This window comes from Oncorhynchus masou, unplaced genomic scaffold (assembly GCF_036934945.1).
Source record: "Oncorhynchus masou masou isolate Uvic2021 unplaced genomic scaffold, UVic_Omas_1.1 unplaced_scaffold_1395, whole genome shotgun sequence".
Lineage (NCBI taxonomy): Eukaryota > Metazoa > Chordata > Actinopteri > Salmoniformes > Salmonidae > Oncorhynchus > Oncorhynchus masou.
The window spans coordinates 1-18,515 of NW_027003875.1; the positions used below are offsets into that span (position 1 = coordinate 1).

Below are 18,515 nucleotides of genomic sequence, written 5' to 3' on the forward strand. Positions count from 1 at the left end.
GACATCCATGGTGAAACACCCTGAGGCATGCTAACTAGGACATCCATGGTGAAACACCCTGAGGCCTGCTAACTAGGACATCCATGGTGTAACACCCTGAGGCCTGCTCACTAGGACATCCATGGTGTAACACCCCGAGGCCTGCTAACTAGGACATCCATGGTGTAACACCCTGAGGCCTGCTAACTAGGACATCCATGGTGAAACACCGTGAGGCCTGCTAACTAAGACATCCATGGTGAAACACCCTGAGGCCTGCTAACTAGGACATCCATGGTGAAACACCCTGAGGCCTGCTAACTAGGACATCCATGGTGTAACACCCTGAGGCCTGCTAACTAGGACATCCATGGTGTAACACCCTGAGGCCTGCAAACTAGGACATCCATGGTGTAACACCCTGAGGCCTGCAAACTAGGACATCCATGGTGTAACACCCTGAGGCCTGCCTAACTAGGACATCCATGGTGTAACACCCTGAGGCCTGCTAACATCTGGTGCTTGTAGGACATCCATGGTGAAACACATCCATGGGTGAGGCCTGCTAACTAGGACATCCATGGTGAAACACCCTGAGGCCTGCTAACTAGACATCCATGGTGAAACACCCTGAGGCCTGAGGCCTACTACTAACTAGGACATCCATGGTGAAACACCCTGAGGCCTGCTAACTAGGACATCCATGATGAAACACCCTGAGGCCTGCTAACTAGGACATCCATGGTGTAACACCCTGAGGCCTGCTAACTAGGACATCCATGGTGAAACACCCTGAGGCCTGCTAACTAGGACATCCATGGTGTAACACCCTGAGGCCTGCTAACTAGGACATCCATGGTGAAACACCCTGAGGCCTGCTAACTAGGACACCCATGGTGTAACACCCTGAGGCCTGCTAACTAGGACATCCATGGTGAAACACCCTGAGGCCTGCTAACTAGGACATCCATGGTGAAACACCCTGAGGCCTGCTAACTAGGACATCCATGGTGTAACACCCTGAGGCCTGCTAACTAGGACATCCATGGTGAAACACCCTGAGGCCTGCTAACTAGGACATCCATGGTGTAACACCCTGAGGCCTGCTAACTAGGACATCCATGGTGAAACAACAGAGACATAAACAGCTTTGTAATATATATTCCAATCATTTATACACAAACTGCAGAATGCCTTTACATATCGGACATCATCCTGTATATTACTTCCTGTCATGGTCTCCCTCCTCCCTCCCCAGGTTGACCAGGCCGCTGCAGGTCTCCTGGCCCTGGGTCTGAAGAGAGGGGACAGACTAGAGTCTGGGGGCCCAACACATACCACTGGATCCTGTTTCAGTTTGCCACAGCCAAGGCTGGCATCATACTGGTGAAGATGAGCTATTATATTAGATTCTAAAATGAACATGTATTATCTGTTAGGATCTATTGGTCCTAATATTAAAGTATGGTTCTAATCTCTACAGGTGTCGATAAACCCAGCCTATCAGCTGAAGGAGCTGGAGTTCACCCTGGGGAAGGTTTGTTCTTATCCAGAACTGTGCTGTTTTACACTTCCTGGATAGACTGAATGAACAGCTGAACTGATCCTGACCCTGGTGCTGTCTGTGTCCCTGTTATCTCCTCTGTAGGTGCAGTGTAAAGCTGTGGTGTGTCAGTTTAAGACCCAGAGGTTCTGTTATCTCTGTCTCTGTAGGTGCAGTGCAAAGCTGTGGTGTGTCCCACCCAGTTTAAGACCCAGAGGTTCTGTTATCTCTGTCTCTGTAGGTGCAGTGTAAAGCTGTGGTGTGTCCCACCCAGTTTAAGACCCAGAGGTTCTGTGACATGCTGAGACAGATCTGCCCAGAGATGGACACAGCAGAGTCAGGGGTCTTCAGGAGCTCCAGGTATGTTAATATTGTATTACTGCATCATGACTGAGTCAACAGACATATTGTACTACTGCATCATGACTGCGTCAACAGACATATTGTACTACTGGACCATGACTGAGTCAACAGCCATATTGTACTACTGCATCATGACTGCGTCAACAGACATATTGTACTACTGGACCATGACTGCGTCAACAGACATGTTGTACTACTGCATCATGAAGTAAACAAGTACCTAGCAGGATAGCTAACATCATAGATATAGAACCCTGATCAGATATGTGGTCTGTGGCTAACATATTTATAGCCATAGTAGAGATCCCATTAAATTACTAGAAGGGCTATGTCATAAACCCTCAAAGTTCCTGAATGGTATGATAATGGCAGCCATTTTGGTCAGGGACAAATCCAAACCAGCCTAATTGAAAGGAAAGGAAGTAGAGACATAGGTGATGTACTTCCTGCTTTTACTGATGCAGGAACATAAAAGTAAGGCATGTGATACTGTATATCAGAAATGGTGTATTAGAAGTATTGGCTAATGTGAAACACAGTCGAAGGGAACACAGGAACTCTGCTGGATCAACTCTGAATAAGAAATATTACCACCGGCGGATGTCTTCTACCTGTAAATGGAACCTCAGTATCTGTGTGGGGATGGAGAATGGAACCTAATGAAGGCTGTTAGTAATGTTACTGTAATGTTACTATCATTGTGTTACTGGATGGGGATGGAGACAGACAGGGACAGTAGAGGACCTAATGAAGGATGTTACTGTAATGTTGCTGTAATGTTACTATCATTGTGTTACTGTAATGTAACGGTCATTGTGTTACTGTAATGTGACGGTCATTGTGTTACTGTAATGTACCGGTCATTGTGTTACTGTAATGTAACAGTCATTGTGTTACTGTAATGTAACGGTCATTGTGTTACTGTAATGTAACAGTCATTGTGTTACTGTAACAGTCATTGTGTTACTGTAATGGTCATTTTGTTACTGTAATGGTCATTGTGTTACTGTAATGTAACAGTCATTGTGTTACTGTAATGGTCATTTTGTTACTGTAACAGTCATTGTGTTACTGTAATGTAACGGTCATTGTGTTACTGTAATGTAGCGGTCATTGTGTTACTGTAATGTAACAGTCATTGTGTTACTGTAATGTAACGGTCATTTGTTACTGTAATGTAACAGTCATTGTGTTACTGTAACAGTCATTGTGTTACTGTAATGGTCATTTTGTTACTGTAATGGTCATTGTGTTACTGTAATGTAACAGTCATTGTGTTACTGTAATGGTCATTTTGTTACTGTAACAGTCATTGTGTTACTGTAATGTAACGGTCATTGCGTTACTGTAATGTACAGTGCATTCGGAAAGTATTCAGGCCCGTTGACTTTTTCAGCATTTTGTTACATTACAGCCTTATTCAAAAAATAAAATCCTCATCAATCTACACACAATGCACCATAATGAAAGAGTGAACACTGTTTTTTAGAAATGTTTGTACATTTATTACAAATAAAAAACAGAAATAACTTATTTACATAAGTTTCAGACCCTTCACTATGAGACTGTAAATTGAGCTCAGGTGCATCCTGTTTCCATTAATCAGCCTTGATGGTTCTACAACTTGATTTGGGTCCACCTGTGGTAGATTGAATTGATTGGACATGTTTTAGAAAGGCACTCACCTGTTTATATAAGGTCCCACAGTTGACAGTGTATGTCCGAGCAAAAACCAAGCCTTGAGGTCAAAGGAATTGTCCATAGAGCTCCGAGACAGGATTGTGTCGAGGCACAGATATGGGGAAGGGTATCAAAAAAAATGTCTACAGCATTGAAGGTCCCCAAGAACACAGTGGCCTCCATCATTCTTAAATAGAAGAAGTTTGGAAACACCAAGACTCTCCCTTAAGCTGCCCGCCCGGCCAAACTGAGCAATCGGGGGAGAAGGTCCTTGGTCAGGGAGGTGACCAAGAACCAGACAGAGCTCCAGAGTTCCTCTGTGGAGATGGGAGAACCTCCCAGAAGGACAACCATGTCTGCAGCGTTCCACCAATCAGGCCTTTATGGTAGAGTGGCCAGACAGAAGCCACTCCTCAGTAAAATACACATGACAGCCTGCTTGGAGTTTGCCAAATGCACCGAAATGACTCTCAGACCATGAGAAAAAAGATTCTCTGGTCTGAAGAAACCAAGATTGAACCCATGCTTCACCATCCCTATGGTGAAGCATGGTGGTGGCAGCCTCAGCCTGTGGGGATGTTTTTCAGCGGCAGAGACTTGGAGACTAGTTAGGATCGAGGGAAAGATGAACGGAGCAAAGTAGAGAGAGATCCTTGATGAAACCCTTCTCCAGAGCGCTCAGGACCTCAGACTGGGGCAAAGGTTCACCTTCTAACAGGACAACAACCCTAAGCACACGGCCAAGACAACACAGGAGTGGCTTCGGGACAAGTCTCTGAATGTCCCTGAAGTGGCCCCGCCAGAGCCCGGGCTTGAACCCGTTCTAACATCTCTGGAGAGACCCGGAAATAGCTGTGTAGCGACGCTCCCCGTCCAATCTGACAGAGCTTGAGAGGATCTGCAGAGCAGAATGGGAGAAACTCCCCAAATAAAGGTTTGCCGAACTTGTAGTGTCAAAGGTGCTTCAACAAAGTACTGAGTAAAGGGTCTGAATACTTATGCAAATTTAATTTTTCCATTTTTATTTTGAATGAATTTGCAAACATTTCTAAAAACCTGTTTTTGCTTTGTCATTATGGGGTGTTGAGGGGAAAAAAATATTTAATACATTTTAGTATGAGGCTGTAACGCAAAATGTTTAGGAAAAAGTCAAGGGGTCTGAATACTTTCCAAATGCACTGTAACTGTAATGTTACTGGCATTGTGTTTCTGTAATGTTACTGTAATGTAGCTGTCATTGTGTTACTGTAATAATATTGGCAGTGTTACTGTAATGTAGCTGTCATTGTGTTACTGTAATAATATTGACAGTGTTACTGTAATGTAACGGTCATTGTGTTACTGTAATGTAACTGTCATTGTGTTACTGTAATGTACTGGTCATTGTGTTATTGTAATGTAACGGTCATTGTGTTACTGTAATGTTACTGTAATGTTACTGTAATGTTACTGTCATTGTGTTCCTGTTATGGTAATGGTCATTGTGTTCATGTAATGTACCTGTCATTGTGTTAATGTAATGTAACGGTCATTGTGTTACTGTAATGTAACGGTCATTGTGTTACTGTAATGTTAACCTACTGTGTTCCTCCTGCCAGACTACCAGACCTGCGTATGGTGATTGTGACAGACAGCAGACAGACAGGGACTGTACATGTAGAGGATGTGATGCAGGCTGGAAGCAGACAGCACCACCAGGAGCTGCAGGACCTGCAGACCAAACTGTCCTTCGACGACCCCATCAACATACAGTTCACATCCGTCTCCTGTTGAGGTCTCCTGTTCCTGGAAAGAAGAAGAACCCTGTCTAGGACACAGACGACCCTTCTTTAGGACACAGGTCTAGGATGTCCAGGACACAGACGACCCTGTCTAGGACACAGACGACCCTGTCTAGGACACAGACGACCCTGTCTAGACACAGACACCCTGTCTAGGACACAGACCCCTGTCTAGACACAGACACGACCCTGTCTAGGACACAGACCCCCCCCTTCCAACAGACCCTGTCTAGGACAACAGTATTAGTCTGTCTACTGGTCTGTAGGGAACTATTAGTCTGTCTACTGGACACAGTATCAGTCTGTCTACTGGTCTGTAGGGAACAGCAGTCCTATTAGTCTGTCTAGGACACAGTATCGTTCTGCAGTCTATTAGTCTGTCTAATGTCTACTGGTCTGTACAACAGTATTAGTCTGTCTACTGGTCTAGGGGACAATCAGTACTGTCTGTGTCTACTGGTCTGTAGGGAACAACAGTATCAGTCTGTCTACTGGTCTGTGGGAACAACAGTATTAGTCTGTCTAATGGTCTGGGAACAACAGTATTAGTCTGTCTGATGTCTACTGGTCTGTAAGTATTAGTGGTCTGTAGGGATTAGTCTGTCTACAACAGTATTAGTCTGTCTGATGTCTACTGGTCTGTAGGGAACAACAGTATTAGTCTGTCTACTGGTCTGTAGGGAACAACAGTGTCTGTCTACTGGTCTGTAGGGAACAACAGTATTAGTCTGTCTACTGGTCTGTAGGGAACAACAGTATTAGTCTGTCTACTGGTCTGTAGGGAACAACAGTATTAGTCTGTCTACTGGTCTGTAGGGAACAACAGGTCTGTCTGATGTCTACTGTATTAGTCTGTCTACTGGTCTGTAGGGAACAACAGTATCAGTCTGTCTACTGGTCTGTAGGGAACAACAGTATCAGTCTGTCTACTGGTCTGTAGGGAACAACAGTATTAGTCTGTCTGATGTCTACTGGTCTGTAGGGAACAACAGTATTAGTCTGTCTACTGGTCTGTAGGGAACAACAGTATTAGTCTGTCTGACTGGTCTGTAGGGAACAACAGTATCAGTCTGTCTACTGGTCTGTAGGGAACAACAGTATTAGTCTGTCTACTGGTCTGTGGGAACAACAGTATCAGTCTGTCTGAGTATTAGTCTGTCTACTGGTCTGTAGGGAACAACAGTATTAGTCTGTCTACTGGTCTGTAGGGAACAACAGTATTAGTCTGTCTGATGTCTACTGGTCTGTAGGGAACAACAGTATTAGTCTGTCTGATGTCTACTGGTCTGTAGGGAACAACAGTATTAGTCTGTCTACTGGTCTGTAGGGAACAACAGTATCAGTCTGTCAACAGTATTAGTCTGGTCTGTAGGGAACAACAGTATTAGTCTGTCTACTGGTCTGTAGGGAACAACAGTATTAGTCTGTCTGATGTCTACTGGTCTGAACAACAGTATTGTCTAGTCTGTCTTACTGTCTGTGTCTACTGGTCTGTAGGGAACAACAGTATCAGTCTGTCTACTGGTCTGTCAACAGTATTAGTCTGTCTACTGTCTGTAGGGAACAACAGTATTAGTCTGTCTACTGGTCTGTAGGGAACAACAGTATTAGTCTGTCTACTGGTCTGTAGGGAACAACAGTATCAGTCTGTCTACTGGTCTGTAGGGAACAACAGTATTAGTCTGTCTACTGGTCTGTAGGGAACAACAGTATTAGTCTGTCTGTCTACTGGTCTGTAGGGAACAACAGTATTAGTCTGTCTGTCTACTGGTCTGTAGGGTATCAGTCTGTCTACTGGTCTGTAGGGAACAACAGTATTAGTCTGTCTACTGGTCTGTAGGGAACAACAGTATTAGTCTGTCTACTGGTCTGTAGGGAACAACAGTATCAGTCTGTCTGATGTCTGGTCTGTAGGGAACAACAGTATTAGTCTGTCTACTGGTCTGTAGGGAACAACAGTATTAGTCTGTCTACTGGTCTGTCTACTGGTCTGATGTCTACTGGTCTGAAACAACAGTATTAGTCTGTCTACTGGTCTGTAGGGAACAACAGTATTAGTCTGTCTGATGTCTACTGGTCTGTAGGGAACAACAGTATTAGTCTGTCTGATGTCTACTGGTCTGTAGGGAACAACAGTATTAGTCTGTCTACTGTCTACTGGTCTGTAGGGAACAACAGTAGTCTGTCTGAGTCTGTCTATCAGTCTGTCTATTATGTCTACTGGTCTGTAGGGAACAACAGTATTAGTCTGTCTACTGGTCTGTAGGGAACAACAGTATTAGTCTGTCTGATGTCTACTGGTCTGTAGGGAACAACAGTATTAGTCTGTCTACTGGTCTGTAGGGAACAACAGTATTAGTCTGTCTGATGTCTACTGGTCTGTAGGGAACAACAGTATTAGTCTGTCTACTGGTCTGTAGGGAACAACAGTATTCTGTCTAGTCTGTCTATTAGTCTGTCTACTGGTCTGTAGGGAACAACAGTATTAGTCTGTCTGATGTCTACTGGTCTGTAGGGAACAACAGTATCAGTCTGTCTGATGTCTACTGGTCTGTAGGGAACAACAGTATCAGTCTGTCTACTGGTCTGTAGGGAACAACAGTATTAGTCTGTCTGAGTCTACTGGTCTGTACTATTAGTCTGTCTGATGTCTACTGGTCTGTAAACAACAGTATCAGTCTGTCTATTAGTCTGTCTACTGGTCTGTAGGGAACAACAGTATTAGTCTGTCTGATGTCTACTGGTCTGTAGGGAACAACAGTATTAGTCTGTCTGATGTCTACTGGTCTGTAGGGAACAACAGTATTAGTCTGTCTACTGGTCTGGTCTGTAGGGAACAACAGTATTAGTCTGTCTATGTCTACTGGTCTGTAGGGAACAACAGTATTAGTCTGTCTACTGGTCTGTAGGGAACAACAGTATTAGTCTGTCTATGGTCTGTAGGGAACAACAGTATTAGTCTGTCTACTGGTCTGTAGGGAACAACAGTATTAGTCTGTCTACTGGTCTGTAGGGAACAACAGTATTAGTCTGTCTACTGGTCTGTAGGGAACAACAGTATTAGTCTGTCTACTGGTCTGTAGGGAACAACAGTATTAGTCTGTCTACTGGTCTGTAGGGAACAACAGTATTAGTCTGTCTACTGGTCTGTAGGGAACAACAGTATTAGTCTGTCTGATGTCTACTGGTCTGTAGGGAACAACAGTATTAGTCTGTCTACTGGTCTGTATATTAGTCTACTGGTCTGTAGGGAACAACAGTATTAGTCTGTCTACTGGTCTGTAGGGAACAACAGTATCAGTCTGTCTGATGTCTACTGGTCTGTAGGGAACAACAGTATTAGTCTGTCTACTGGTCTGTAGGGAACAACAGTATTAGTCTGTCTACTGTCTGTCTGTCTGTAGGGAACAACAGTATTAGTCTGTCTACTGGTCTGTACTGGAACAACAGTCTGTATGGGAACAACAGTATTAGTCTGTCTGATGTCTACTGGTCTGTAGGGAACAACAGTATTAGTCTGTCTGGTCTGTACTGGTCTGTACAGTATTAGGTCTACTGGTCTGTAGAACAACAGTATTAGTCTGTCTACTGGTCTGTAGGGAACAACAGTATTAGTCTGTCTACTGGTCTGTAGGAACAACAGTATCAGTCTGTCTACTGGTCTGTATGTCAACAGTGGTCTGTCTAGGGAACAACAGTATTAGTCTGGTCTGTAGGGTAAGTCAACTGGTCTGTAGTATTAGTCTGTCTACTGGTCTGTAGGGAACAACAGTATTAGTATGTATGTCTGTCTACTGGTCTGTAGGGAACAACAGTATTAGTCTGTCTACTGGTCTGTAGGGAACAACAGTATTAGTCTGTCTGATGTCTACTGGTCTGTAGGGAACAACAGTATTAGTCTGTCTGACTGGTCTGTCAACAGTATCAGTCTGTCTACTGTCTGTAGGGAACAACAGTATCAGTCTGTCTACTGGTCTGTAGGGAACAACAGTATTAGTCTGTCTACTGGTCTGTAGGGAACAACAGTATTAGTCTGTCTATTAGATCTGTCTACTGGTCTGTAGGGAACAACAGTATTAGTCTGTCTACTGGTCTGTAGGGAACAACAGTATTAGTCTGTCTACTGGTCTGTAGGGAACAACAGTATTAGTCTGTCTACTGGTCTGTAGGGAACAACAGTATCAGTCTGTCTGATGTCTGGTCTGTAGGGAACTATTAGTCTGTCTACTGGTCTGTAGGGAACAACAGTATTAGTCTGTCTGATGGTCTGTACTGGTCTGTAGGGAACAACAGTATCAGTCTGTCTACTGGTCTGTCTATCTGTCTACTGGTCTGTAGGGAACAACAGTATTAGTCTGTCTGATGTCTACTGGTCTGTAGGGAACAACAGTATTAGTCTGTCTACTGGTCTGTACAACAGTATTCTGTACTGGTCTGGGGAACAACAGTCTGTCTGTAGGGAACTGATGTCTACTGGTCTGTAGGGAACAACAGTATTAGTCTGTCTAGGGAACAACAGTGTCTGTCTACTGGTCTGTAGGGAACAACAGTATCTACTGTCTGTCTATCAGTCTGTCTATGTCTACTGGTCTGTAGGGAACAACAGTATTAGTCTGTCTACTGGTCTGTAGGGAACAACAGTATCTGTGTCTAGTCTGTCAACAGTATCTGTCTACTGGTCTGTAGGGAACAACAGTATTAGTCTGTCTACTGGTCTGTAGGGAACAACAGTATTAGTCTGTCTACTGGTCTGTAGGGAACAACAGTATTAGTCTGTCTGATGTCTACTGGTCTGTAGGGAACAACAGTATTAGTCTGTCTACTGGTCTGTAGGGAACAACAGTATTAGTGCCTGGTCTGTACCCTCTCCTGGTCTGTACCAACAATTAGTCTGTCTGATGTCTGGTCTGTAGGGAACAACAACTGCTACTGGTCTGTATTTTGTCTACTGGGTCAACAGTATTAGTCTGTCTATATCTGGATTCAACTGGAAGGTCTGTCTGATGTGGAGACATGTCTGTCTGACTATTATTATCTCAACAGTATTAGTCTGTCTGTGTCTCTTCTCTGGTCTCTATTCTGTCTATTAGTCTGTCTACTGGTCTGTAGGGAACAACAGTATTAGTCTGACTACTGGTCTTTCTCTCTCTGTGAACAACAGTATTAGTCTGTCTCTTCTCAACAGTCACTGTGACTCTCTTAGTCTGTCTCTCTGTCTACTGGTCTGTAGAACAACAGTATCAGTCTTTCTCTCACAGTATCAGTGACTCTCTTTCTGTCTCTGGTCTGTAGGGAACAACAGTCTCTTTCTCTCTCTGTGACTACTGGTCTGTAGGGAACAACAGTCTCTCTATGACTCTCTCTCTGTGACTCTTTCTCTCTGTAGGGAACTATTAGTCTGTGTCTACTTTGTAGGGAACTCTCTCTCTGTGACTCTCTCTCTCTCTCTCTGTGACTGGTCTGACTCTCTCTCTGTGTCTCTCTCTCTGTGGAACTCTCTCTTTCTGTGACTCTCTGTCTACTGTCTCTCTTTCTCTCTCTCTGTGACTCTCTCTCTCTGTCTCTCTCTCTCTGTGACTTTCTCTCTCTCTCTCTCTCTGTGTCTCTTTCTCTCTCTCTGACTTTCTCTCTCTCTCTCTCTCTTTCTCACTGTGACTCTTTCTCTCTGTGTGTGTCTCTTTCTCTCTCTGTCTCTCTTTCTCTCTGTGACTCTGTGACTTTCTCTCTCTCTGTCAATCTCTCTCTCTGTGTCTCTTTCTCTCTCTCTCTCTGACCCTGTGTCTCTCTTTCTCTGTCTCTCTCTTGCTGTGTCTCTCTCTCTCTATCTGTCTCTCTTCTCTCCTACTTTTCTCATGTAACCTCTGCTCTTTTTGCTTCCCCTTCAGCCTATAAGAGCGTGTGTTCCTGTTCCCCTTTACCACTGCATAGGCTCAGTGATCGGAGGGATGTGCATGGCACTGCATGGCATCACCCTGGTCTTCCCCTCTGCTGGGTACGACAGCCGTGCCAACCTGGAGGCCATTCAGAATGAAAGGTAGTAAAGTTTAGGAACCTATTCCTTAAGTGACTTACACATCCTGGAGACTTACAATAGAGATATTTCACGTCAGTCTGTTGTAATAAGAATAATATAAATAGCTGCCCCTGAGCACATTGAGAATGAACCTCTATAATACACTAAATACCTCTCTGTGTTCTCTGTTTCAGGTGTAATTTCCTCTACGGAACTCCTACCATGTACATTGACATGCTTGGACAGCCTGACCTACACAACTATGACCTGTCCTCAGTTGAATCTGGTGAGAGATTTGAGGTTTGTTTGTGTCGACTGTTGTTTGATGGCTGGAAATACATAAAAATAAACTGAATTGCTGTGGTAAAGTTTAAGCTGAAAGGGGTCATTTGCAGTTGCTACATCCATTATTTTGGACAGTATATCACAAAAGGAGTACGCCCCTCACATTATTGTAAATATTTGAGTATATCTTTTCATGTGACAACACTGAAGAAGACTGTCAGTGCTCAGAACATACGCCGTACACTGTATCAAATTGGTCTGCATGGCTGTCGTCCCAGAAGGAGGCCTCTTCTAAAGATGATGCACAAGAAAGATTACTGGAACCATGTCCTGTGGTCTGATGAGACCAAGATAAACTTATTTGGTTCAGATGGTGTCAAGCGTGTGTGGCGGCAACCAGGTGAGGAGTACAAAGACAAGTGTGTCTTGCATACAGTCAAGCATGTGGGGTGGGAGTGTCATGGTCTGGGGCTGCATGAGTGCTGCCGGCACTGGGGAGCTACAGTTCATTGAGGGAACCATGAATGCCAACATGTACTGTGATATACTGAAGCAGAGCGTGATCCCCCTCCCTTCAGAGACTGGGCCGCAGGGCAGTATTCCAACATGATAACGACCCCAAACACACCTCCAAGACGACCACTGCCTTGCTAAAGAAGCTGAGGGTAAAGGTGATGGACTGGCCAAGCATGTCTCCAGACCTAAACCCTATTGAGCATCTGTGGGGCATCCTCAAACGGAAGGTGGAGGAGTGCAAGGTCTCTAACATCCACCAGCTCCGTGATGTCGTCATGGAGGAGTGGAAGAGGACTCCAGTGGCAACCTGTGAAGCTCTGGTGAACTCCATGCCCACGAGGGTTAAGGCAGTGCTGGAAAATCATGGTGGCCACACAAAATATTGACACTTTGGGCCCAATTTGGACATTTTCACTTAGGGGTGTACTCACTTTTGTTGCTAGCAGTTTAGACATTAATGGTTGTGTGTTGAGTTATTTTGAGGGGACAGCAAATGTACACTTATACAAGCTGTACACTCACTACTTTACATTGTAGCAAAGTGTCATTTCTTCAGTGTTGTCACATGAAACGATATACTCAAATATTTACAAAAATGTGAGGGGTGTATTCACTTTTGTGATATACTGTATATATTAAATTCATGTACCCATTGATTCTTGAATAATATAACTTACAAATACCAGCTTAGTTCAGCTGACGTACCCCACCATAACCAAAAATAAAAGTCTGTTTTACTCCAGTGTTTGTAAACGTTAGTCTGGAGCCCTGTTTTAACCATGTTTAACCCTGTTTTAACCTGTTTTAACCTGTTTTAACCCTGTTTTAAACCTGTTTTAAACCTGTTTTAACCCTGTTTTAACCTTGGTTTAACCCTGTTTTAAACCTGTTTTAACCTTGGTTTAACCTGTTTTAACCCTGTTTTAACCTGTTTTAACCCTGTTTTAACCCTGTTTTAACCTGTTTTAACCTGTTTTAACCCTGTTTTTAACCTGTTTTAACCCTGTTTTAACCCTGTTTTAAACCTGTTTTAACCCTGGTTTAACCTGTTTTAACCTTGGTTTAACCCTGTTTTAAACCTGTTTTAACCTTGGTTTAACCTGTTTTAACCCTGTTTTAACCCTGTTTTAACCCTGTTTTAGCCCTGTTTTAACCCTGTTTTGAGGTTCTTGACTAACATGTCCAGTTGGTGTCTCTGGTGCCACTAACAATTTCTGCTGGTTGCACCAATATTTAGTTACTCAATATAAACACTTTATAATCATCTTATGAAGGCATTCACTGTGGTTTAAAAAGGTGGTATGATTAAATAAATACATTTTTCAATCAAACATGTCCAAGCAGTAAGGCATGATTCAGGTCATTTTGATCTGCAAACTAAAACATTCGCTAGGTCCCCCCCCCCCCAAACCGCTGACATAAATTAAACACAGATGACCCTTACTAATTAGGAAGCTCTCTGATATGTTGTGATGGACTGTCATTATAAATGCTTCACGGGAACCTGGTCAAATTAGGTTTGTAGTGTGGCTAGCCACTGAATGGCTCTGAAGTCACTGTCAGCATGCAGTCAAAGCTACTAACCACTTTTGGACATAACTAGTGTTCTCAAATCGTATCCTGATGTCGACAGCAGATATGAGTTGAATCCATAATATGGCAAACTTAGCTGGCTTCCATACATTTTAGAGAAAACAAGTTATATTAAGTGGCTAGCTAACTAGCTAGCATTAGCAATGTTTGGTGGTCAATGAGACAGAGAGCTAGCTAACCAGCTGAGTTAGCTAACATTGTAACAAAATAATAATTTAGAAAAATCCTCAAAGGCTCTGGATTTCAGGAATCACAGTGACAAGCATTGGAACGCTGCGATTGGTTGCCCAACATTCTGGGGTGAAGCTTAGCGAAGCGTCAATTAGCTTTTTGTTGCTATATTTTTTATTTTATTGTCAAACTAGGGCTCTGGAAATGTCAGATTTGTTTTGCTCAATAGAGATCCATTGGCCTACATGTTTGTGTGCACTAGCTAATAGGCTAATTCATTTGGGACTAATTCACCACTAAATGAAAACTGAAAACACATTAGCTAGATCGCTAACTGTGAATATTGCTGATGTTTAGCCGTGTATTCGATTAATTGCAGTACATTGAATGCCCTAAAAACAATCCAGTGATAGTCTACTAGGACTCAGCGCCAACGTGTACCTCACGCTCTCTGCATCTCAAAGACATAACAGAAATGTTGTTTTTTAAAACAGTGCCTGTCGCTCAGTATTGAGACTTGAGAAAGTGATCATACCCTAGAAAGTGGAGACCCTTCCTCTCTTCAACTAACAACATGTTTTCAAAACTTGTGTTTTTCATGCAACTGCATTTTGAAAGAGAGCATTTCTCTCTTCCACTAAATAGATAGTTGGAAGGAGAGGGCGTGGCTGGTTCATCACAGCAGCTGGCCCCGGCGAAATGGACACTTTCATGGCAGGACTCAATTCACTTTACTTTAGGCGTACTGCTTGACCAAGTCATGATTTTATCTGGCCAAAACAATAAGAAGTTTTGAGTGAGGTGACCAGCAGTTTTTCTACATCCACAGCCAAGTCAAAGGGTCGCAAAATGAGACTAAATGGTCTCTGTCTGATGCCCTCCTAAAACAATCATTTGTATATTATGGATTGTCAGGCCTTTCATCCACAGCTCTCTATGAATTTGAGAGTGGTTACATGTCTCCGCCCCAATCCCTCAGATCTTTACCAAAACAGTGCGGGGTGTCAATTTGTTTTATTTTTCAACTGCAGATTGCAGTAGTATAATGTATTGGTAATACAGTAATAGTATTTGTGAAGGGTGGCGGTTGATTAATATGCTGTATAAAGCAGTAGTATAGTATTTGTGCCCCGGTAGGATGGTGGTTGTGATTTCTGTTGTTGTGTTCCAGGGTTTACGGGTGGGTCTCTTTGTCCTCCAGAAGTCATGAGGAAACTCAAAACTGATATGAATGTCAAGGATATGATAGTAAGTCCTTCCCATCTTTTTCTCTGTCTGTGTGTATAATATACATTTACATTTAAGTCATTTAGCAGACGCTCTTATCCAGAGCGACTTACAAATTGGATACTTTATCATCTGTATGGGGTAACACAACGTTCCCTTGGTAACATCAGATAGGCTACGGGACCACAGAGAACAGCCCTGCGGCATTTGTGGGTTACCCACGAGACAACGAGGAACTGAAGACTGAGACAGTGGGATGTATCCTGAACCACACTGAGGTATCAAAACTTAACTGACACCAGACTGTGTGTGTGTGTGTGTGTGTGTGTGAGCAAGTGAGAGGACAGAGACAGAGAAGAGAGAGTCGTGTGTCTAATGTCAGGCTCCTAAATCATCTACATGCAGTATGTGTAATGTTTATACTCCTCCTTCTTTAAAACACACATGAAACCCTACCTGTGTTCTCCTGGCCAGGCGAAGGTGGTGGATGTGTCCTCTGGAGAGGTGGTTCCTCTGGGGGATCCAGGAGAGCTGCTGATCAGAGCTTACTCTGTTATGTTGGAGTACTGGGACGACCCAGACAAGACCAGTGAGGCTATCGCCAAAGACCGCTGGTACAGAACCGGGTAAGAAATGAGATGGAGAAAGAGACGGAGGGAGCGAGCGAGAGATAAAGACACACAGAGAAACAAACAGATGAAAAGTGAGCGCGAGCATCAACTGTGAATGTCTCCACAGTGACATAGCCAGTCTGGACAGGTTTGGGTACTGCCGTATAGTGGGACGTATAAAGGACATGATCATACGTGGAGGAGAGAACATCTACCCTGCTGAGATAGAGAAGTTCCTTCACACCCATCCCAACGTACAGGAGGCCCAGGTGAGAACCACACCCATCCCAACGTACAGGAGGCCCAGGTGAGAACCACACCCATCCCAACGTACAGGAGGCCCAGGTGAGAACCACACCCATCTCAACGTACAGGAGGCCCAGGTGAGAACCATCCCAACATACAGGAGGCCCAGGTGTTTATTTTCTCTCCCTGTCTTGTCCACCTCTCTTTCTCCCCAGGTGATTGGCGTGAGAGATGAGAGGTTGGGGGAACAGGTGTGTGCCTGTATCAGACTGAAGGAGGGCTTGGACTGCAGCAGAGAGGAGATCAGAGACTTCTGCAAGGGACAGGTGAGACAGAAAGGAACAAGTCACCTGGGGATTGAACACAAGATGGTTATCCCAGATGGTTATCCCAGATGGTTATCCCAGATGGTTATCCCAGATGGTTATCCCACTGGGTTGAAGTCGTTTTAACCAGATGGTTATCCCACTGGGTTGAAGTCGTTTTACCCAGATGGTTATCCCACTGAGGTGAAGTCGTTTTAACCAGATGGTTATCCCAGATGGTTATCCCACTGAGGTGAAGTCGTTTTAACCAGATGGTTATCCCACTGGGCTGAAGTCGTTTTACCCAGATGGTTATCCCACTGAGGTGAAGTCGTTTTAACCAGATGGTTATCCCACTGAGGTGAAGTCGTTTTAACCAGATGGTTATCCCACTGAGGTGAAGTCGTTTTAACCAGATGGTTATCCCAGATGGTTATCCCACTGGGTTGAAGTTGTTTTAACCAGATGGTTATCCCACTGGGTTGAAGTTGTTTTAACCAGATGGTTATCCCACTGGGTTGAAGTTGTTTTAACCAGATGGTTATCCCACTGGGTTGAAGTTGTTTTAACCAGATGGTTATCCCACTGGGTTGAAGTCGTTTTAACCAGATGGTTATCCCACTGGGTTGAAGTCGTTTTAACCAGATGGTTATCCCACTGGGTTGAAGTTGTTTTAACCAGATGGTTATCCCACTGGGTTGAAGTCGTTTTAACCAGATGGTTATCCCACTGGGTTGAAGTCGTTTTAACCAGATGGTTATCCCACTGGGTTGAAGTCGTTTTAACCAGATGGTTATCCCACTGGGTTGAAGTCGTTTTAACCAGATGGTTATCCCACTGGGTTGAAGTCGTTTTAACCAGATGGTTATCCCACTGGGTTGAAGTTGTTTTAACCAGATGGTTATCCCACTGGGTTGAAGTTGTTTTAACCAGATGGTTATCCCACTGGGTTGAAGTCGTTTTAACCAGATGGTTATCCCACTGGGTTGAAGTCGTTTTAACCAGATGGTTATCCCACTGAGGTGAAGTCGTTTTAACCAGATGGTTATCCCACTGGGTTGAAGTTGTTTTAACCAGATGGTTATCCCACTGGGTTGAAGTTGTTTTAACCAGATGGTTATCCCACTGGGTTGAAGTCGTTTTAACCAGATGGTTATCCCACTGGGTTGAAGTCGTTTTAACCAGATGGTTATCCCACTGAGGTGAAGTCGTTTTAACCAGATGGTTATCCCACTGGGTTGAAGTCGTTTTAGCCAGATGGTTATCCCACTGAGGTGAAGTCGTTTTAACCAGATGGTTATCCCACTGGGTTGAAGTCGTTTTAACCAGATGGTTATCCCACTGGGTTGAAGTCATTTTAACCAGATGGTTATCCCACTGGGTTGAAGTCGTTTTAACCAGATGGTTATCCCACTGGGTTGAAGTCGTTTTAACCAGATGGTTATCCCACTGGGTTGAAGTCGTTTTAACCAGATGGTTATCCCACTGGGTTGAAGTCGTTTTAACCAGATGGTTATCCCACTGGGTTGGAGTCGTTTTAACTAGTCTTTTGGTCAGTCCATCATTACAAAGCATCGGCAACATGTCTTATGTGAACAAGAAGAGTAACTCTTTATACTTGTTCCAGATTTCTCACTTCAAGATCCCCCACTATGTGGTGTTTGTGGACAGCTATCCACTGACTGCCTCTGGAAAGGTAGGATGACAACACTAAACAAATCAACTTATCCAGGTGAATGATATTACTACCAGCACAGACGACTGTGTTGATCACCGCTGTGTTTGTCCTTTCCTAGGTCCAGAAGATCAAACTGAGGGAGGAGATGGAGAAGACACTGGGTCTGTGATGGACAGAGGGACCCAGACAGACTATTGGTTCCAGCTGGAGAGAGATTGGTTACAAAGGCTCTGTGTCTGTTACAGCAATATATTGCTATATTTCAATAAAACCAAGAGCAAAAATAAAGTCTAAGCTCTGTTATGTTTTGGTTCATGAGTGATGTGCAACAACTCTTTACTTATTTTTCAATACCTTTATTTCATTTTATCGAACAGACTGGACAACTAGTTGTACATCATGATATGTGATCTTGGACTGATGTACAATAGTCAAACTCAGGTTCTTCATTTTAAACATGCCATAAAGACATCTGAAATAATGCCAAACGTTGGTATGTACAAATGTGTTGTTAGGCAGAGTTA

At 43.7% G+C, this 18,515-nt stretch overlaps 1 pseudogene; it reads left to right on the forward strand.

Annotated features, from left to right (window-relative positions):
- The first annotated feature begins 1,237 nt into the window (after nt 1–1,237).
- Nucleotides 1,238–18,294, forward strand: LOC135530608 (medium-chain acyl-CoA ligase ACSF2, mitochondrial-like; annotated as a pseudogene).
- The last annotated feature ends 221 nt before the right edge of the window (nt 18,295–18,515 follow it).